The sequence below is a fragment of the Leptonychotes weddellii genome, chromosome 5 (genome assembly GCF_054177405.1).
Source record: "Leptonychotes weddellii isolate Sample4059 chromosome 5, ASM5417740v2, whole genome shotgun sequence".
Taxonomy (NCBI): domain Eukaryota; kingdom Metazoa; phylum Chordata; class Mammalia; order Carnivora; family Phocidae; genus Leptonychotes; species Leptonychotes weddellii.
In genome coordinates, this window is record NC_138373.1 from 16,717,377 (window position 1) to 16,723,544 (window position 6,168).

General features: G+C 50.8%; 1 long non-coding RNA gene across 4 annotated transcripts in view; it reads left to right on the forward strand.

The window, feature by feature from the left end:
- Window positions 1-6,140, forward strand: part of LOC145721551 (uncharacterized) — a 17,557-nt gene extending 11,417 nt beyond the window's left edge. Inside the window, exons 3-5 of one of the 4 annotated variants that reach the window (XR_014145289.1) lie at window positions 602-762; window positions 3,797-4,034; window positions 4,428-6,140. This is a non-coding gene — a long non-coding RNA (uncharacterized LOC145721551). Of the gene's footprint in view, window positions 1-601; window positions 763-3,796; window positions 4,035-4,098 lie in introns of all 4 variants that reach the window. The other 3 variants (XR_014145290.1, XR_014145288.1, XR_014145287.1) reach the window with 3 other exon arrangements.
- The last annotated feature ends 28 nt before the right edge of the window (window positions 6,141-6,168 follow it).

Consider the following 6,168-nt stretch of genomic DNA (forward strand, 5'->3'; position numbering starts at 1 on the left):
TATTTGTCGAAGGGAAGAAGGAAGAAATGAATGGGTGAGTGAGTGAATGAATGAATGGCTTTCTCCGCATTGGTAGCCACTGGCACGTAGTAGGTGCCCAGAAAGCACAGCAGGAGCACACGCGGCTTGGGCGAGTGGGCAAGGAGCGGGGGTGCACATTAGGTCCGCAGGAAGCCTGCTGGATCCCGTTGGCCGAGGCTGCTGAATCTCGCCCCCAGTGGGAGTAGGACCAGCCTGCAGCCACCCGTCACGTCCGCTCGCTGGGCCGAGAGCCGAGGAGGCAGAGGCCAGGACATTTTGGGGCCCGGGGCTGGCCTACATCACCTGCTGGGCGGGGCCACTGACGCGGCTGCCGGTTCTGGGAACCCCAGCCGGGCAGCAGTTCTGGGAAAGCCGCTGCTCTGGGGAGAAGTGTGGCCCTGGCCCTGTGCCAGGGCAGCCCAGCTGTCCCGGAGGACAGAGGAAGTTCCAGGCCAGCCTCAGACTGGAGTCGCAGGGGCCAGCAGCTCCCCAGAGAGGCCACCCCGGGCCCCCACTGTCATTGGCTTTCTCTTCACGTGCGCTTGTCATGGGACTGGCTGCATCCTGTCTGCCCATCTAGCCCCCCTTCAAGCTGGTTTGCGGTCAAGAGAGGGAAGAGGAGTGGGGAGCCGGAGGCCCTGCACCCCGTCGGGCTCAGGAAGAGCCGTGCGGTCACTTCCCGACTGCTGCTGGCCTCTGACATTTCAAGGCTTGCCACTCACAGCCTCCCAGACACAAAGAGTAAGTTAAGGGTGCCTCACTGCCGGCAGGAGGGTTTTCCCACGTCTTGCTGGCTTGGACTCTTGCTGACTGCAGCTTCCTCCCTCCCTGACCTTGGCTCTGTCTCTTGCCATCTCTAAACCTCAATTTTGGCCCAATAGCACCACATCCCAGGGTGGCAGGGGCTACATTTCAAGAGGCAGCAAAATCAGGGGTCAGGCACGTGGGTTCTGGAGCGAGGCTGCCTGGGTTCACATCCTAGCTCTGCAACTTCTCTGTGCCTCAGTCTCCTCATCTGTAAAATGGGGGTTTTAATGGCGCCTACCTCATAGAGTTGTGTGCATAGCAGTTACCATAAGCAATAGCTTGGTACCCCCTGTTTAAAAATAGATTTTAGAATTTGTTATTCTTGACTTTTAACCAATCACTCATTTAATAGATGTTTACTGAGCACATACTATGTGTGTATGAGGCACTGTTCGGGTCCTGGGGACAAAGCAATGACCATAAAGCTCTGTCCTCACAGAGCTTGGGGCTTGTATTCTTGTGGTGGGGAGACAAACAGTACCTAAATAGACGAATAATTTAAATGTTACAGATGATCTTTGACACTCCCGATGTCATGAACTAGCAGCAGAACAAAAGGGTCTGTTTCACATTTTGCCGAGATGGAATACCTTTGGGTGAATCACTTAAGTCCTTTGCCTATTTTTCTTAAAGGGACCTTTGTCTTATTGATCTGTAAGACCTTTTTATATATAAAGGCCATTAACCCTCTGCAGTGTAGATTGCTATCTTTTTCTGGTCTTTGCTTGCTTTTTTTTTTTTTTTTTAATGGTATACTTCGACCTGGAGAAGTTGAAAACATTTTTGCTGTCAGATCTTTCAATCTTTGCCATCTACATCCTGAATTAAACAGTCACACATGTAACCTCAGCAATATGATTAGAGATGGTGATAAGTATATGACAGAAATAAACAGGGTGCTGTGATAAGCAGTAACGGGGAACCCTCATTAGGTGGGGTTTCTGGGTGTAAAGGCTCGGAGCGTGTCAAGGTGTTCAGAGGCCAGTGGGACCGAAGGCTTGTGGGGGACCGGGAGGCGGTAGAAGGGAATGGTGGATGTGTAGCAGGGGCAAGATCATTAGGGGGCTTAAGGTTTTTTTGTGTTTTGGTTTGGTTTGGGTTTTGCATCTTCTTACACTTTTTATTCTAAGATAATTGTAGACTCACCTGCAGTCGTAAGAGACGATAGAGTCAGGTTCCCCCAAGAGTACCCGTCTTACGAAACTGTAGTACAATACCACGACCAGGACAGTGACACTGAGATCATCCCCTGAGCTCGCTCAGAAGGCACCTGTTTTACTCACACGCATTCACGCATGTGCGTGTTTGTGCACATGTGCGTACGTAGTTCAGTGCAGTTTCGTCACATGCTCAGGTTTGTGTCTCCAGCACGGCAGCCTCGATACCAGGATCCCTGTGTTGCCTTTTATAGCCACACGGACCTCCCTTCCTCCCCGCCAACAGTGAATCTGTTCTCCATTTCTATAATTTTGTCATTTGAAGAATGTTACATAAATGGAATCACACAGGGTGCGCCCTTTTGGATTGGCTGTTTTCACTCTCGGGCTTGGATTTTATTCCGAGTCGGAGATGCTCGACTTGGATGGGCCGTGAACTGCAGGCATCTATCTGTGCGCCCCTGGGTGAAGGCACCCTTCGGGAGTCAGAGGCCAATGAAGGGCAGGAGCACAGAGTTCACGGCCTGGTTTCCGATTTTAAAATGACTCTGCGTGGAGAAGAAATGAAGTGAGTCACGTCTGCAGGAACTCCTAACTTCCTCCCTGCCCCACCCCCATCATCTCTCAGCCCCAGACTGGGCTTTTGGAAAATCTTGTCACTGTTCAAACCCTTAAAAACTGCTCATTGCCTAGAAGAGGGGTCCTTACTTCGGCTGTGGGGGTGATCTACGGACCCCTAAATTGGAATGCAAAATTTAATGGGTGCGCTCTTCTCGAAGGAGGGATTGGAATTTGCATCAGATATTCAGATGGGTCCATGATCTCCAAAACATGAAGGACTGTGGCTTCTAAACAGAGATAGGGGTTAAGAGCTGAGGCCCCAGAGCCCAACTGCCCCTGTTCAAATCCAACGGCTGCCACACCTCTGCAACCTCAGGCAAATCACTTAACCCTTCTGTGCCTTGGTTACCTGTTCGGAAAATGGGGGAAATAATAGTACCTACTCCATAGGACTGTTTTGAGCATCAAATGAATGAATACAAGTGCAGTGTTTAGAAGAAACTTGGCATGCTGTAAATATCGTATGTTTGTGCAGTGAATGATGAGCCTGTAGGGGGGCAGAGCCTTTAGGCAAAGCCTTTCTAGGCCCTCTGGGATTTTTCAGGCCCTCTCTGTGTCGGTTATCATCCTCTAGACTAGCTTCATTCAGATCAGCAGGATTTCTTCCAAAGGGATGCACAGGTGTGTTTGGGCACTGTCACCTCCCTTGTCCTGGCTCTCATATCTCTGTTAATATGATTTTCACTGGCTTTTTTGTCTGTTTGTTTTTTTAAGCTGCTGCCTCCCCTCTGGCTTGTGGGGAGTTTGTAAACAACAAAAGCCCTAGGTCTTTTCTGCTGTTCCTGGTCCTGTGCGGGGCGGGCAGCTGATGTTTGAAATTGACAAGCAGGAGGGCCAGCTCTCCCTGGCTTATTTCATTCGTCTAGTTGGGTTCATTCTGTACTTCTGTCGTTCAAGGAGAAGGTGAAGGCACTGATGTATTGGAATGCACTTTGGGCTCAGAAGCCAACAGACCTGGGTTCTGATTCTAGCTCTCCCCTCTTGGCAGCTGTGGGACCTGACGGGCAAGTTACTTGACCTCTCTGGCCTCAGTTCCCCCAGATGGAAAGTGGGATTAACAGGCCATCTTGCAGGGTGTTCGGGCAGATTCAAAAAGGTAATGCTCCTAATGCGCTTAGCTAAGTGACAAGCACAATGTAGGTACTTGACAGGCGGGATTTTGTTTACACGAATCTTTGGCTCGACCTAAGGAAACAGCTTCCAGTCGTCAGTTCTGCTCAGCCTCGACCTGGAGATGAGCATCTGGGGGTGGTGCGGGAGCAGACGGTGGACTAGCCTGGCAGAGAGAAGATGTGTGCAGGGCATCGCTGTTTGGATTGGCAATGGAGCCTGGGGTTGCCTGCCAACTCCAGTGGGTCAGGACTCCCATGACTGAGAGTGTGAACTTGAAATTATTTTCTCTTGCCATATGCTTGGCTCACGCACTTGGTAATTATTCCTTTTACTTTTTTTATTTGTCTGCATCTTTGTCCTCCATCCCTATGATATTCAGGGAGGCTCTTCTGTTACTGCACATTGCGGGCTGTGATTTCCCCTGAATGCAGCACCCGCTTGTCCGTGAAGCCAGCTGGTGCGTGCGTGTGCACATGCAGGCGGTTATGGGCATCCGCATGCACATATTTGGATGTGCCCTCTGAAACAGATCAAAGGTAGCAACCCTGACTGCTATAGATGGGATGTTTTAGTCTCCCCTGCCTGGGTGGCTTGACTTTATCTTAATAGCCCTTCTGCTGTGTGCCCTTGTACACGTTACCTTGCTCTCTCTGTTTCTCTTTATTCAAAATCAGAGCTAAAGTGACACCTTTGCTTTTTCTGCCGCAGGATGCTGTAGGCATGTGTGAACTTGTCAGAGGAAAAGTTACCGGGACTTTGTAGAGGACACCAGCGTCATGGGTCCACCACCACATTCCCACCCCTCCTTCCTTGCTCTTCACTGTGCCTCTTCAAGAGAAGTGAGTCGGGGCTTTGAGCAGATCCCGGGTTCCCCCCCTGGGGAGAGTTTCCAGTCCCGTGCTGAGCCCGTTAGAGGCCCCACATCACGTCCAAGATGACTTTATTCCACAAGCACTAACTGAGCAGGTGCTGCGCGCCGGGCACCGCTGTAGGTGCTAGGAACTCGGCAGCAAACAAGACAAAGGCTGGCTCTCGGGATGACAGACAGTTGAGAAAGAGCAGCCCTCCCACACTGTCCTCACCTTTTGCCCCCACACCCCGCCCCGCCCCTGGCATGTTTTGTTTTGAAGAGCATAGGCCAATTCTTTTCTAGACTCGATTCTTCTCGATTCTCGGTTAGGTTTGATGCTTCCTTGTAATTTGTGCACTTGGGGCAGGAACACCGGAGAAGCAAGCTGTGTTCTCGGGGGATAGTTTCAGAAAGCTCCTGACCTTGATTTGTCCCGTTTCTGGCGATTGGTGAAGGTGTGTCTGCCAGGTTTCTGTACATAAAGTTATATACAATTGTATCTCTGTATAAAGTATTGTGTATAAAGTATAGAATGTTGTGAAGTTAATAAGTATTTTGACTCACTAATGAATAAGCAACACGAGTCTTGTGGGGAGATACTTAGAGGCTGCCATGAAGACGTGGAACTGCCCCCTCCCCCCCACTTGCTGAGCAAAAGCAGGACAGACGCCTGCACCCTGTTTAACTCCAAGAGTTACAATTGGTTACTGTATATTTATTGTGATGCTTCAAGTTGTGCCCGTTTGAGCCAGTGGACTCCGTTTTGGCTGGCTCTGTCTTTTTTGACGAGTCCCCACCATTCTTGGGGCGCGTCCTTACTTTCTGACACAAGGATTCCAGGCTTATCGTGCACCTTCCCTGCTCCTGGGGTCAGCCCCTTCTTCAAGGAGCCCTCGTTCCATTCGGTGTGGAGCAGTGCTCAAAGCCAAGACCTGCGCGCTGGGATGGCACGATGATCAGGTGTAACGCACGATCATAGACTGGGTCCTGGACTTAAAAAGAGCATTATGGAGGCAATTAGCAAGGTGGAAATAGGTAGGGTCTGTGATCCGATGAGAGTAACGCTTCAGTGTTAATTTCCTGGTTTTGACGGTTGCCTTGTGGCTCGATAGGAGAAGGAATGTCCTTGTTTTCTGAAAGATACACCGCAGTATTACGGGGTAATTTATCCGTTAAGGACAGATGAATACATAAAATGAATAAATGAGAGAGAGAGAGAGAGCGAAGGACCGCAGGAAGAAACGTATGGAGGTGGGAATGGGTTCACTGTGTCCAAAGGGCAGCAGGAGGAAGTGAAGATGTGCGGGTGGGAGGAGCCCTGAGCACAGGTGCTGGGACAGGTGGAGAGGGAGGCGGGGCGCGGCCCGGGAGGTCCTGCAAGTGGAGAGCTTCCAACAGGGGCATAAAGCCCTTCCTGTGCTCCAGACACTGGGTGCAGAGTGCTTTGGGTACACACCTCACTTCCTTTTTGCAGTACACCTGTGAGATTGAGCTCAGTGGAAGATAGGGTAGCTGCTTAACAGCACACAGCTACCAAGCAGCAGAAGAAAGCCTGGAAGCCAAGATAGAGACCCAGGAGGCGGGGGGGGGGGGGGGGGG